At 45.6% G+C, this 16,397-nt stretch overlaps 1 protein-coding gene across 3 annotated transcripts in view; it reads left to right on the top strand.

Moving 5' to 3' along the window:
- The window catches only part of DNAH11 (dynein axonemal heavy chain 11), a 365,338-nt gene that overhangs the window by 289,883 nt on the left and 59,058 nt on the right, over positions 1–16,397 (top strand). The window lies entirely within an intron of this gene.

The raw sequence follows: 16,397 nt of genomic DNA on the forward strand, positions 1-16,397 counted from the left end.
GTATTGAAAATGTAGTGGAAAATCTTGGATGTCACTAAAGTAAAATCCTTGTTATTAAGGCTCTGGCTCTATTATGAAGACCTAGAGTTTTTATCAGGGAAATGCATATTCTCTGAGCTTTAATTTCAACTTTCTAGAGCTACAGTTCAGGTGCAGAAAATTTGATGTGAGTCTCCAAAAACTTCATGGAAAGTGTATTATTAATCTATGCCTGGTAACAAAAAAAACAATTGCACCTCAATGAACTTATCTTTTATTTCCATTTTTCTGTGGACTTTGGGAAATGCCATTATATATTTGGGTAATCTGAAATTTCCAAAGACTGATACATTTGAATCATGATTCCCACCCCCCTATATGATTGTAAGATATCAGTGAGGACTCCTGAGGTCTTTGATTTTAGAAACAGATTTTACTGACAGCACTGTCTTTATTTGACATATTAGGCCAAAATAATTTATTGCTTTTCTTTCACAGATGTGTGATTTCAGAACTTCCCCAAACTCATACCCCATACTAATATTGACTAAATATGTTCTCTCCATTAGGCCTTATAAAACTGATCATATAACTCCAGCATTAGCATAAAAGGCCAAGGAAATTTAAGATGATCTGTAAGGATTTAACAAATCATGTTTCATACATGTAGTTGTTACCCCAAGAAAGCTGGCTCTGAAATTCTTACCTGTGGGAACAGGCACTTTTTTTATTTAAATCTATATCCCCAGCTTTTCCAGTTTTCTCTCCCACCCGGGTGACTTCAAAGTCTCTTTCCCCAGAGACCACTTGTGCTAGTGGAGTCTGTCTGTATCCTACCAGGCATTGAATAGACCTCTCTGAGCACTGCTGTGTGCCAGGCATTGTGCTGGGGGCTTGCAGATTCCAGGTGTGATGAGGAACAGACCCAATACTTAGCAAACTACGTATTCCTAGGGAAAGACAGACCAGTAAATAGTCGAAGAAATGCTGTGCCACTGGCATTGTACAAGGATACTGGGCAAGGAGTCATCCATTCCACAGTGGAAACTTGGATCGGGTTATGGGAAAAATTAGACCTGATTACATGAAAAGATGAGTGGGCATTTGAAAGGTGCACAGGTAGGAGAAGAGAATCGTAGACTGAGAACCCTGTACCAAATATCAAGACACGTGGAAAAGCCCTACAGCTTTGGGGACCTGCAGTGGAATCCAAACAGCGTGTTGAGGAGGCAGAAAGAGGGGGTCTATGTATGTGCGTCCTCTCTTTGCAGTCTCATTTCCAGCTGGGACAGGCACCACCGTCGTCTTCCTCATGTCATTTGTGTCACCACTTCTCTGCTCCAGAGCCCCCTAAGAATTCTCTCATGCCTGTCTGTGATGCGGCCTGCAGCTCCTCTGTGACACCCTCGGGATCTTAGCTCTTTCCTGTGCCTGATTTCCCTTCACAACCTCATTTTTGCATTATTTAGGCACGCAATAACCTATAATGTGTTATTTTGCCAACTTTTTTTTCCAAAATAAATGTAACTACCATTAAATAAAAAAAAAAAACTGTTAAGATCAAATGGAAATTTAATTTTGTGATAGCTAATGGCTCCCACACGTAGGGCATTTCTTCTCTCCTGTGCTACTTTGTCTTTGGTTGTCCTCCTCAAAATATGTTTAGATGTTTCGTTGTTTTACACTCTTACAGATCTTTGTTAAGATTATTTATGTGAAAGCATTACGGGGAGAAGTGGAGAGAGGGAGAACAAAAGAGAGCGACCTTCCATTCTGCTGGTTCACTCCCAATATGGCCACAACATCCATGACTGGGTCAGGCTGAAGGCGGGAGTCTCATTTGGATCTCCCACATGGGTGTAGGGGCCCAAGGATTTGGGCCATTCTGCACTGCTTTCCCAGGCACATCAGTAGGGAGCTGGGTCAGAAGTGGAGCAGCCAGGACTCAAACCAGCACCCATATGGGATGCTGGTACCATTTGTCAGTGCTATAGCACATCACTGGCCCTACTCTTACAAATCTTAACTGATTACAAGTTCTCTGTGGATAAGAATCCTTAGAGGCTGGTGCTTTGCCATAGCGGGTTAATCCTGCAGTGCCGGCATCCCATATGGGTACTGGTTCAAGTCCTGGCTGTTCCTCTTCTGATCCAGCTCTCTGCTAGGGCCTGGGAAAGCAGTAGAAGATGACCCAACTCCTTGGGCCCCTGCACCCGCATGGGAGACCTGAACGAAGCTCCTGACTTCGGATCTGCTCAGCTCTGGCCCTTGTTGCTCTTTGAGGAGTGAGCCAGTGGATGGAAGACCTACCCTCCCCCTTTCAAATAAATAAATAGATATTTTTTTTTTTTTTTTTTTTTTTTTGACAGGCAGAGTGGACAGTGAGAGAGAGAGACAGAGAGAAAGGTCTTCCTTTGCCGTTGGTTCACCCTCCAATGGCCGCCGCGGCCGGCGCACCGCGCTGATCCGATGGCAGGTGCCAGGAGCCAGGTGCTTTTCCTGGTCTCCCATGGGGTGCAGGGCCCAAGCACCTGGGCCATCCTCCACTGCACTCCCTGGCCACAGCAGAGGGCTGGCCTGGAAGAGGGGCAACCGGGACAGAATCCGGCGCCCCGACCGGGACTAGAACCCGGTGTGCCGGCGCCGCTAGGCGGAGGATTAGCCTAGTGAGCCGCGGCGCCGGCCTATAAATAGATATATTTTTAAGAGATGATTAACCAAAATAGAAATAGAATAATAAGAACTTGAACTTTTATTTCTGGAACTATACAAAATTGGCTGTCTAAATACTGAAAGACAACAAAATGCATTAGTTAAAATATGTTTCAAATGTCTTTTGTGATGTATTACTGGGCTGACCAAAGTCAGTGTACTAAAAGGCAAAAGCTCAGGGAAACAAAGGGCACCAATACTGATTTTCTTCCTGAGTGAACCTGCTAGAACCTGCTAGAACCTGATGGGCTTAACTGACGATTAAATATGCAAAGTTTGGGCAAGGCTGACTGTGGCTCCAGGTATGTCATCTTTGTAGATTCCTGTCTGAAGCTAGACCCTCAAGGGCCCATACTTTCTGTTTAAGAGAAAATGAGCTTAAAAAATGAACAGGAAAGAAAAAGGTAGTGCTACAGTGGGGAAACTCTTCTTTCTCCACCTTGGCAATGGGAAGAGATGGAAAATTATCCCTTGTAAATTTCTAACCCAAAGCTGTCCCTCTTAGAAGTGTACAAGATGACCTTTTACTACTTGTATATCCTGAAAGCCTCATGCCAGTAACTTATTTTAAAGTGGCCCCAGGTGGGTCCTAACCTATAAATTGGGCAGAAACAGAAGTCCTTTGGGAATAATGTCGTAATCGAAACTGTGTATTTCTGAAGAACATTAACTCACAGACGGAAATCACAGAACACACAGGAGACAAGGCACGATGAAGCCAGTAGAACAGAATCCTTCCTTCACTGTTGTTCTATCTTGGGCTTCTGGTCCTTGTTAAGGAGAATATACTCATTACAGTCACTCGTAGTTCTCCTTGTGTGAATTGTTTTGCTAATTTTTACCCATTAGGTTCCTTATCACTTTCTTTAACGCCTCAGGGTTTGTTTGGTTGTATATTTGAAAAGCAGAGTGAGAGAGAGGGAGAAACGTGGAGAGAGAGCTCTTCCATCCACTGGGCAGCTCCCCAAATGGCCACAAAAGCCAGGTCTGGATCAAGTTAAAACCAGAAGCCAGGCCGGCACCGCGGCTCACTAGGCTAATCCTCCACCTTGCGGCACCGGCACACCGGGTTCTAGTCCCCGTCGGGGCGCCAGATTCTGTCCCGGTTGCCCCTCTTCCAGGCCAGCTCTCTGCTGTGGCCAGGGAGTGCAGTGGAGGATGGCCCAAGTGCTTGGGCCCTGCACCCCATGGGAGACCAGGAGAAGTACCTGGCTCCTGCCATCGGATCAGCAGCGGTGCGCTGGCCGCAGCGCACTGGCCGCGGTGGCCATTGGAGGGTGAACCAACGGCAAAGGAAGACCTTTCTCTCTGTCTCTCTCTCACTGTCCACTCTGCCTGTAAAACAAAACAAAACAAAACAAAACAAAACAAAACAAAACAAAAAACTAGAAGCCAGGAGCCTGGAACGCCACCCTGGTCTCCGATGTGGGCGGCAGGGGCCCATGTACCTAAGCCATTCTCCAACGCCCTCCCAGGCATGTCAGCAGGAGGCTGAACCAGGAATGGAGTAGGCGGGACTGAGCTGGCACACTGATAAGGGTTGCTGGTGTCACAGGTAACACTTTAACCTGTTACAGCATGGTACCCCGCCCCACCAATGCCTCATTTTTTTTTTCTTTTTTGCACATTATATTTTTTCTTATTTTCCAACATGATTTTTGAATTCATTCTTTCTTTTAATGTCTATCTTTCCATCATTTCCATAAGAGTTGGCATGGCAAAGAAGATCAGTACAAAGCTCCATCCACTGTCTTAAACTAGGTACATGTGCATTTTCGAGTCTTTCAAGAGAGACAGAGATTATAGATGACTTTGTTGTTATAAACTAACGTTAGAGTAGACGTAATATGAACATTGGTTCAAATCTTTGCTATATTCCAGCTGGGTGATTTGGGATAGTTGTTTAACCTGTTTTTCTGGGTTTATGTTTTCTTACATGGTGAGGCAAAAATACTAATGAAGAACCCATATCTATTGGTGTTTCCTATGTGTTCTTTCCCTTGAATAGTCACACAGTGATAGGCACACTATGTGGGTGATCATGACTATGAACCAGATACTAAGCCAGAGCTCTTGCAGAAGATGTTGTTAAAATATTTATTTATTTGAAAGGCAGAGTTGACAGAGGTGAGGGAGAGACAGAGATGTCTTCCATCTGTTGGCTCATTCTCCAAATGGCTACAACAGCTAGAGCTGGGCCAGTCTAGTGCCGGGAGCTGCTTCTGGGTCTCCGACATGGGTGCAGAGGCCCAATTACTTGGACCATCTGCCACTGCTTTCCCAGGTGCATTAGCAGGGAGTTGGATTGGAAGTGGAGCAGGCAGGACTCAAACCAGGGCCCATATAGGATGCTGGTGCTGCAGGCAGCAGCTTTACCAGCTACGCCACAGTGCCAGCCCCTGAGACGTTGTCTTTTGGACATAGGAGGTGTGACCAGACCATGATTGGAGCCATGAAACAGGGCAGCAGGAAGGAGGGGTATAGAGGGAAGGAGTCGGTCTTAGTCTTTGGTATATTCAGTTGCTTCTAGGAGGAGTAGAGACTTTTGTTTTTCTTTTATTTTTTTATTCTATTACCTAAAAAACACAAAAGGACAATTTATAAAGCACAACAGGAAATTAGACATATATGTATCCGCCACTCAGATGACCAGCCATGTCCTCCAAGTCCCTTTGTGTGTCTTGCTTTTGCTCCTCAGTAGTCTGTACTGTGCTCATGACTTCATCGTTACTTTATCTGAAATCATTCTTTCTCCGCAGTAGAGTATTCAGGTTGACTTGTTTTGGGGCTTTATAAAAATGCCATCATGGGGGGCAGGGGAAAATGAGCCTAGAAGTTAAGATGCCAGGAAAGACACCTGTGTCCCACACTGGAGTAGCTGGGTGCACTGGAGTAGCTGGGTGCACCATCCCACTCCAGCTCCTGACTCCAGCTTCCTGCTGATGCTCCCACCTTGGGAGAGCACTGGTAGCTCCAGTGATTGGGTTCCCGCCACCCACAGGGAGACCTGGATTGAATTCTCAGCTCCTAACTTAAGCCTCGACCAGCCCTGGCCAGTTACACATTTGAAGAGCAGGTGGGAGCTTGCTTTGTATCTGCCTCCTCTCTCTCATGTTCTCTCTTATTCTGTCTCTGTTGCTGTGTTGTGTGAGTGTGTCTGCCTCTTTAGTCATCTTTCAGAATTAAAAAACAACTTCAGTGTCATCTTTTGTTTATAAAGTCATGAGTTTAAATATATTTCTAAGAGTATATTATTGCTTTTAGCTCTATTTCATTTTTATTGCTACAATATTCAATGATATGACTGTTCTTCAATTTATCTAACATTCTTGTTGGAGAATATTTAGGCTCCTTTCAGATATTCTGCTGTCATGTAGCTGGCTGCCATGACTAGCACTGAAAGTTCCTACGGATGTCTACAGACACACACAGCAGAGGCTCTTCAGAGTTTGTACTCCGGACTGGAGTAGTTAGGCTGCAGTGTGTTTGCACAGTAAAATTTAGAAAACAATGCCCAGCTGTTTTCCAGAGTGTTTATAAATGTGCACAGTCACCCATAGTGTGCATGAGGTGAGGACTCTGCTGAGAACCGAGCTGGGGAATCTTGTGTCATCCAGAACATTCCTGTGTTCAGTACCAGCAGCCCCCTACCTCTTCCTGGGAGGACTATTCCCACCCACTTTTTCTACTCTGATTTTTGAATGAAAAAAAATTGTGGATATTTTGAGTCTTTTTTTTAAAAAAGATTTATTAATTTATTTGAAAGGCAGAGAGAGAGAAAAGTCTCCCATCTGCTGCTTCACTCCCCAGATGACTGCAATGGCTGGTGCAATGGCTGATATGAAGCCAGAGCCAGGAGCTTCTTCTGGGTCTCCCACGTGGGTGCAGGGGCTCAAGGACTTGGACCATCTTCTACTGCTTTCCCAGGCCATAGCAGAGAGCTGGATCGGAAGTGGAGCAGCCAGGATTCAAACCGGCACCCATATGGGATGATGGCATTGCAGGTGGCTCTAAGTCATAAAAATAGTCTTATTTATAAAAGCTTAAAAAAAAGTGAACTTTATTCCTCCTTTTAATGCTTAAAGAAAATGAGGAACTTTTTTAAAATGTTCATACATATGAAAACTTGCAGGGGATATTGAAAAACAGATTGGTGGCCGGCGCCGTGGCAAAATAAGCTAATCCTCCGCCTAGCGGCGCCGGCACACCGGGTTCTAGTCCTGGTCAGGGCGCCGGATTCTGTCCCGGTTGCCCCTCTTCCAGGCCAGCTGTCTGCTGTGGCCCGGGAGTGCAGTGGAGGACGGCCCAAGTACTTGGGGCCCTGCACCCCATGGGAGACCAGGAGAAGCACCTGGCTCCTGGCTTTGGATCAGCGCGATGCGCCGGCAGCAGCGCGCCAGCCATGGTGGCCATTGGAGGGTGAACCAACGGCAAAAAGGAAGACCTTTGGTCGGCGCCGCGGCTCACTAGGCTAATCCTCCGCCTAGCGGCACCGGCACCCCAGGTTCTAGTCCCGGGCGGGGCGCCGGATTCTGTCCCGGTTGCCCCTCTTCCAGGCCAGCTCTCTGCTGTGGCCCGGGAGTGCAGTGGAGGATGGCCCCAGTGCTTGGGCCCTGCACCCCATGGGAGACCAGGAAAAGCACCTGGCTCCTGGCTCCTGCCATCGGATCAGCGCCGTGCGCCAGCCGCAGCGCACCGGCTGCGGCGGCCATTGGAGGGTGAACCAACGGCAAAGGAAGACCTTTCTCTCTGTCTCTCTCTCTCTCACTGTCCACTCTGCCTGTCAAAAAAATAAATAAATAAATAAAAGGAAGACCTTTCTCTCTGTCTCTCTCTCTGGCCACTCTGCCTGTCAAAAAAAAAAAAAAATAGATTGGTAGAAACAGGAATCATTTTCTTCCTTTAATGCAAAGAATGAAAATTTGGAGAAAGCAAAGTGAAAGAAGTCAATGGGGAAATATTGATATGGCATTGATTAGTAATAGAGATACTCATTTGTACTGTTGTGGCAGTAATAGAAAATAGTTGACTTTACCTTGAGCACATGCCAAACAGATCCACAAGCGTGAGAGTTTTATGATGAATCTTCTTGTTCTGATCTTCAACAATGAGCACTTGCCTTGATTTTTCTGTCCTCTTAATTATGGGCTACTCTATGTGATTACCTATGAGATTAGAAACACTTCTTTATTACATTGTAAGGTAAGCTGCTATTGAAAGCGAGAAAAAAAGAGAAGATCCCACAGGGATTGTAACCCTGGTTCGTCCACCCCAGTGTCTTGATCACATGCCTCAAACACAGGTGGGAAGGCACTTTCAAACTTCTACAAGAAAGACACAACCCTCAGCAAGTGTTCAGCTATTCGCAGTGTGTGTGTTTGTTCTACTTGTTTGCTTTGGGGCCCTTCTTGAAAACTGTGTTAGTATTTTCTCAAATAATGAATGTCTGAGAAATGCTTCTGATAGATACAGCATACTCCAAAAGTTGAAGTTCATTAATAATTGGCATGTTGTGGAGTATGGAGTAATGAATACTAATTACTTCTTTCATGTCTGATAGTTCCCTGTGGACCAATACATCAGCCCAGACTTTAATTTGGTTCGAGTAATGGTTTCATCAATAGCACATTAAATCTGTGTGTGAGAAGATATACAGTTGAACCTGACCCACACAGTGGATACCACGTCATAGAACGGCCACAGGCTGACAAGAGCTGGGTAATTACAAATAATTAAACCCACCAAGCTCAAGACAATCCTAATTTTAAATAAAATACATCTTATCATATCAATCGACAGCCAACATATCTGGGAAGATTTATCAACATGTACTTTTGCCAAAGCAAATTTACTGGCTTACATATTAGGAAAGTTGCTGATCTGTGAAGCATCTTCATAAAATTATATCTCTTTAATCTTTCAAATCCCTCTAAATATTATTGAAGTAATTTTTAAAGATGGGCTTATTTATTTATTTCTGTTTGACAGGCACAGAGACAGGAAGAGGAACAGATCTTCCATCCACTTGTTAGTCCCCAAATATTCATGTTGGCCAGGCCCGAGTGAGGAGCCTGCAACTGCATCTGGGTTTCCACATGGGTGACAGGGACCCAACTACTTGAGCCATTACTCGCCACCTCCCAGGGTGCGCATGAATAGCAGCTTGGATCAGAAGCAGAGCAGAGACTTGAACCCAGGCACTCCGATATAGGATGTTGGCATCCCAGGCTGCTTCTATGCCATTATATCTGCTCCTATGGAAGTAATTTTTTTTATTTAAATCTTAACTGGAGCAACCATACCTCAGGATGCATTTTAGCTTGTTTATAATCATATAAATATTTTTAAAGGTGTTTAAAAGTAAGTTCAAAAATTTATTTGGAAAGCAGAGAGACAGATGAGAGAGAGAGAGAGAGAGAGAGCACGCGAATGCGCGCGCACAAGGGCAAGGGCTTCAATCCACTGCAAATGGCTTCAACGGCTGGGGATTGGCCTGGAGGAAGCCAGGAGCCCGCAGCTCAATCCTGGACTTCCATGTAGGTGGCAGCAAGGACCCAGCGCTTGCGCCATCACTTGCTTCCTCCCAGGGTACCCATTAGCAGGAAGCTGGAGTTGGGAACAGAGCCAGAACTCACACCCAGCACTCCAGTATGGCACGTGGGCATTGCAAGTGGTGCCCCAGTAACTAAGCCTAATGCCTGCCTCCCCCTAAAAAGATATTTTACCCATCATTCTTTAACTACTCTTTTAATGAGAATCTTTGAAATAGCATGCCCTTAGAAAACCACTTAAAATTGACTGATAGAAATATTAATTATATAAATTTTCACGTTCACAGAAATAGCGCAGTAAAAGGAAGCCCATGGTTTACATTTATGACACTGTTTCCTGGGTTTTGTACTGAGATTAACTAGAATTGCTTGCAGTTAGTGAGTTTCTGGTTTTGTATCTCATTGTATTGCAGCTCTTGAAGTTGATAGGCTAGCCCTGTAATTATATTCTAGTTGATCATAGACCTCTTTAAAGAGGTTTTGGGGTAGGACTTAACTTAGAACTATATTCAGTTAAATCCCACATTAGTGTAGAATGCATTGTCTTGAGACAGAACATTAAGGATTTTATATAAACGCCAGAGATGCGTAGTTCTCTTAGTGTGCCACTGGTAGGTAAAAATCATTTGATTTTCAAGTTCATGCATGCCCTGGTATACCAGAATTTGGCATTCTAGTCTCTCCTAAATTCTAACTAAAGTTTAGTTGCTCCCCGCCCCCGCCCAGGTGCTGTGTTGTGTTTTTTTTTTTTTTCTTTGAAAAATAGTGTGGCATTCCAGGGTCTGTCGCTAGGGCATGCTCATGCTGATGGTCGCTGTGCACAGTTGTTTGACTTGAGTTGAAAATAAACCCCAGCCAGGGTCACAGGTGCTCATCACTAAATTGTTTTCTTCCCAAGGCAAAAAAATAAATAAATAGGTTTCTAAAAAAAAAAAAAAAGTTTTAAAAAGCAAATCAACATTCACGGAACCCAGATGCCCTTATTTTTGTTACCACGTTACAGTATTTCAGTAAGGATGAATGAAATTTCTGTGTGATATCCAAAGGGAAATAAAGTGCTCTGATAGTATGTTAGCTTTTTTTTTCCCCCTCCGTGCAATGTTACCTGGACTCTGGAAACATCAATCGTTTTTTTGTTCTTTTAATTCGGACTGAAGTTTGCTTTTATCCGAGAAGGACATGTTGGTTACATTAACGGTGTGGAGCGGGGAGACAGTTAACTCACTTCCATTCAGGAGTGACTCGCCTGCCCCTCCTTGAACCTCGTGCCAGCTGTGCGGCTTTCAGCCACAACCTTTCTTCTGGAAAAGGGTTTGCCCAACTCGGGCAGCCCTTCCCGCTGGGGTTGCTAAGTAACAAGTCCGCTCTTGCCCGGGCTACACCTGATCTTGGCTGTCACGTTCTCAGGCTTAGCTGTTGGAACTCACAAGCCTAACCCGGTAGCGTTTAATTTGAAACAGCAGGAAATGCAGTAAGGTTTTTGATGGCCATTGAAAAGTTCATTTCTTCTCCTAAGTGTGTGTTCTCCCCCACACAGCTCAAGGGCCCGTATTACGGACTTACCTTAAAATCCACCTGCAATCTCTTTACCTCGACACAATGGCTCTGATGAGGCCATGAGAGTGGAATTCCTCCAGTTTCTCTGAACCATCCATTGTAGACTGAGATCCTTCAGTGTAATGGTCCTGTGTCTGCCGAGACTTCTCTCCAAACCCCAGGATTTGCAAATCTTTTCAGTAGGGACTGTCTGTAGCCATTCCTAGCAAAGACGCTGTTGTCGGGCTGTAGTCAAATTTGTTTCTGTGTTGAGTGTGTTGTTTGCCATGTTGGGTTTGATGTGGCAGTAAAACCACGCGTGTGTCCCCATACCCAGCGGATCTGGTCACTAGAGGTGTTCATTTCTGTTTCTCTAAGACTCGCTGTGTTTTCAGTTGGAGAGCCATTCCAATGAAACTGGAGAGTTGTGAGTTTCCAGACGTTTGCCAACTGGGAATTTCAGACTACGATCGCCGACTTCAGAGCCTCGCTGAGGTTCTGTTGAGACCAGGCAGCCTATCCCAAGTCACCGCAATTCAGGTCTGCAGGGAACTCAGATGACGGGGACCAAACCTGAGGATGCGGCTGGCACGGATGAGCTGTGTCCAACGAATCCTTTCCACGGATTTCTCACATAATTTGTACATCTGTCCACTATAGTGTTGACCTTCACTCACTTCAAGAAATTAAATATCTTTTTTATCTCAGGACACTGAGAGGACCAGGTTTTGAAGAAAACAAAAGAATTTTAATATTCCCAGTGTGCCTAGTGTTCATTATCCCAACCTAAGCCATGAAAGCTGAAGTTACAGTTAGTATATACTCACAGCTGGTCGTCGTTAGGACAAAATAGTTCATTCTAACTAGTGAGTGTTTTGACACACTTAGAATACTATGTTTTCCTCCAAGACAGAAGATAGAACTTTTGCATACATTGAGCAATTTATGTGTAAAAATTTGTGAATGAAGGAACGTGTTTTATGAATCTGTTGACCAGAAATTGTGGACAGTAGAGGTGGGGGTTGGGCACGTCAACAGTCCATGCTCCTCTCCTTTAAAAACAAGGGCAGAGTTTCTCAGCGAAGGTCAATGGAGCGCGAGCGCTGAGCCACGTCTCTTCTCTCTCTGGTGCCCATGAACTGGTACTGAGGCAGGGATAGCCTCCGGTCACACAGGTTGACAGAAACTGGTGTTATGAGCTGTCAGTGTCAGAGCGCATTAACCTGCGGTGTGATACAGGGCGATGAACTTCATACTGGGAGCCTTGAGACCCAGGGTCTAGTCGCAGCTCTGCCACACAGCGCCGTGACCTTGGACAAGTCATAAACTCTGGGTCCGTAAAAGGGAAATCTGCTTGAAGGTCTCGAGGGGCCTGGCTCACTCTAAAATCACGACTCTGGGGCAGGAAAACAGGAATCTTTTCCCTCGCTCCTCAGCCATGCCGTCTGTACTGGGAAAAATAATTTGATGTTTCTTCCTTGATTGCATAATTGATCAATCTCCCGCCTCCCAACCAGTGAGAAGACAGGGGAGGGGACCGCTTCCCTCCCCTCCCCGTCCTCTCTTCCTTCCTTCCTTGTAGAAACCACTGGAAGTGTCTCCACCCCAGATTGGAAGGTGCTCAGTGATGCTGTGGCAGGGGCCAGTGGGGCCTGTTCCTGGGGGGCAGAGGGCTGGAAAAGGGACTAAGAGCCTCTGCTTTTGGAAAGTAGCCGCACTCCCCGGTCACATGCTGCTCCCCAAATGCCCCCCACCCCTGCATCCCCCCCCAGTCGCTCTTGCTAGCGTGTAAGCTGCAATGTTCGCAGCTACCTTCACTGTTGGAGAAGTCACGGCTGCCAGATTCTGTGTCTTTCACCGAAACAGCAAAGTGATTCCGTTTGCTTTCCCCCACCCCTCTGCTTAACGCCTTGTTTTTTGGATTCTTCACATCCGGAGAGAGCATTAGCAGTCTGTTTAATTTTCCCAGATAGGAGATTAACCAAAAATTAACCTAGCAGCAGTGATAAAAGCCACTGAGTCATTATGCAGTTTTTGCCTTTCATAGATCATAAACGCCCCCAATTGAGGGTAATTTACTGTCCCCAGGAACTCCAAAGCCATCAAATCGTGGTTCAGAGCAGGAGGTAAAACCCAGTCTCACAGACAGACCTCCTCCTCTCCCCATCCCTCTGCTCCTTCAGAGCAAAGACACAGCCAGGGCGCCCACGAGGCATCTTCCGAAGCTTTGCTTTCACACAAGTGTTTGGTGAGAATGCCAAAGTTTCTGGCACCCGCACCCGGCAGTGACAGCGTCAGAAGCCCCTGCCCGTGTTGGCCAGGCTCAGACTTAGGGTCTGGAACGCTTGGGGAGCAGAGCGCGGTGTTGTGTTGGAGCTGCCTGGGAATAGCTGCCACGAATGCTTTCAGAGGAGATTTCTTTATTGTTTTTTAAAGATTCATTTATTTATTTGAAAGAGTTATACACAGAGAGAAGGAGAGGCAAAGAGAGAGAGAAAAAAAGAGGGAGGGAGGGAGGTCTTCCATCCGCTGGTTACCCCCCAGGTGGCTGCAATGCCCGGAGTTGCACCAGTCCAAAGCCAGGAGCCAGGATCTTGGAGCTTGTTCTGGGTCTCCCACATGGGTGCAGGGGCCCAAGGACTTGGGCCATCTTCTACTGCTTTCCCAGGCCATAGCAGAGAGCTGGACAGGAAGTGGAGCAGCCAGGTCGAACCGGCGACCATTATGGGATGCCAGCACTGCAGGTGGCGGCTTCACCCGCTATGCTACAGGCCCCTCAGGAGATTTCGCTGACACCAGAGACGGTTGTGGTGTTCCAGCAGGGGTGGGCAAGCTGTGTTCCCCCTAGTACCATCTGATGTTTCTAACATTGTTCACTGGCCACCCAAAATTATCTGCTTGAAACTGAGCCTACTGAAGATGTATTGAATTTCCAGTCCTGCTCACAGTTGCCTTGGCCAGGGCCACACCAAGTGATTTCGTGAGTCTTTTTTTTTTTTTTTTTTTTTTTTTAAAGATTTGCTTATTTATTTGAAAGGCAGAGGACAGGCAAGAAAGAGAGAGAGATCAATCTTCTATCTGCTGGTTTACTCCCCAGATGGCCACCATGGCCAGGGCTGCACCAGGCCGAAGCCAAGAGGTTCGTTCAGGTCTCCCATGTGGGTTCAGGGGCCCAAGCACTTGGGCCCATCTTCTGCTGCTTTCCCCAGTGTATTAGCAGGGAGCTGGATCAAAAGTGGAGCAGCCAGGATACAAACTGGCGCCCATATGGGATGCCGGCACTGGTCCCGATTTCATGGGTTTTCTATGGCCTGCGGGCCAGATGGTCCCACCCCTGCTCTAGAGTGGCAGTAGGCAAACAGCATCCTGGCTGTGTACATCTGTGAGCCTGAGAAGGGTATTCAAGCAACCATGTATGTGAAGAGATACATGATTGCCCCGAAGCCTGAATCGCTTCCTCTCCTGCCCCTTCTGTACAACCTAGCTTCAACGTGGGCTATAGAGGGTTGGATTTGTTCAACCTACAACTGTCACAAATATATTAGTGATCTTACTGGTGGCTGGTTTTGGGCTCATGCATGTGTGAGAACACATATAGCATACACATTGCAAGGATAATTTGCCTGCTGTACTTCCTGCCACTGTGATCTGTCCCCAGAGGACGATGATCCGCAAAATTCTAGGCTTGGTTCATTCTGTGTGCTTCATTTCAATGTAAACTTTTGCAGCTTAAAAATGTGTGCATTCCCTTTTCACTTGGGAATATTTTCAGTGGGTAAGCAGAAAGTTAAGAAGGACAAATTGAAACTCTGAAAATTAGTAAGCAACAGAGGGAAAATTCATGTACCCTGAAATCCTGGCAGGTTGCGATGCCTTGGCCTTTCTCTTAGACTCTCCACTGGGGAGGAAGCAAAGCCATCCAAGACAGAGCATCAGTGGGAGAGTCTCCGGTGAACACAGACATCATTTTAAATTATGTTGTTGTTGTTATAATGCAAATTGAGCACCTGGGCTAGCATTTCAGATGTGAGAACACCAGGCAGTGATTAGATAAAACTGTCACTCTGGAAATTGAATTTAAAGAGCAGTTATGCACATCTTGAGGTTGGGCTAAGAATAAGATAGTGAATACCACTAGCATAGACTTTCTGGAAGCTCCTTGTGAGGTCAGTGCTGGGACGAAAAGCCCAAGTAATAGAAGGTTGGTGGTACCCTCCACTGTAGATAGGATTGTGTATGTCAGTCAAAAAGAAACATGTTATCTCAAAAAGGTTTCATTTTCAAATAAGATCATCCTTATGGCACACCTCATTGGGTTCAAAAGATAAGCATGGATCTTCGAAAAAAACTACAGTTTAATATGGCGAGTTCCCTTAAAGGTTGATGAAAACCCCACTGCTGGTGATGGGACCTCTGTATAGATCATTGTTCTACTTTTTGCAACACCTGTGTTGAAATACAGTCATCCGCCATACCATTCACCCATTTAAAGTACACAATTCATTGGCTTGTAATTCATCCCAGCATCCAGCAGACATCACCGTGGTTAATCTCCTGGGCACCCACTAACCTGTTCGCGCTCTCTTGCGTGCATTCTCTCTCTCTCTCTCTGTCTCTGTCTCTTGGTTTGCCTGATCAGGACAGTCCTGTAAATCAAGTTGTACATTGCGTGGTCTTTTGTGACTGGCGTGTTTCACTAGCCATCACGTTTTCCAGGTTCATCCACACCACACCATCTGTGCAGCATGTCTAGCTGGCCTTTACATGGCCTCGTAATAGTCTCTTGTTTGCATAAAACATATTGTCTTTAGCCATTCATAAGTGGATACGCATTTGGGGTTTTTCTACCTTTTACCTGTTGTATATAATGCTACTGTGAACATTTGCATACAAATTTTGTACGCACCTGTGTTTTCTATTATTTGGGGTAGGGGCCCCAAGAATAGAATTGCTGGGATGTTTTGAGGAACCCACCCCGGGCACTGTCTTTCAAACTGGCCATGCCATTTTACATTCCCAACAGCTAGAGATGAGGATTTAGTTCCAGTTTCTCCTCATCCTCCCCAACACTTGTTACCCTGTGTGTTTTTCATCATAGCCATCCTAGTGGGCATGGGGTGCGGCCTCGCTCAGGCTTTGGTTTGCTTTGGTCTGTGACTAATGATGTTGAGCCTCTCTCCGTGTGCTCACTGGCCGCTCGTGTATCATCTCTGGAGAAATGTCTCTTTGTATCCTTTGCCCAGCTTTTAGTGGAGCAGGTCTTTGGTGGTAAGATGCCTGGCCCATTGTAGATACTCCATGAAATAAGTGCAAGAATGCAGGAGTCAGAATGTAAAGTTTTATACCCATGATACTTATTGTGGGAGAGTCCATGCTTGTGTTGTGGACTGTTGCATGCCCAGTGCCTAGGAGACTTGGTGCCAGCATGGCATGGCATGGGTGTTCAGTAACTACTTTTTGAGTAAATGAGTGTTTGGTTGCAGCTTGATTCATAAAATCACAAGTAATTCAATAAAACATCAGTATGATAAGGAGTGTTTCATAAAAACATCTACAATACTTTAATATGTTCCTTAGTATATCTGAATTATATATATTATATGTACATATATGTACAGA

This window comes from Oryctolagus cuniculus, chromosome 16 (assembly GCF_051225735.1).
Source record: "Oryctolagus cuniculus isolate XC-2025 breed Fujian yellow rabbit chromosome 16, ASM5122573v1, whole genome shotgun sequence".
Taxonomy (NCBI): Eukaryota; Metazoa; Chordata; class Mammalia; order Lagomorpha; family Leporidae; genus Oryctolagus; species Oryctolagus cuniculus.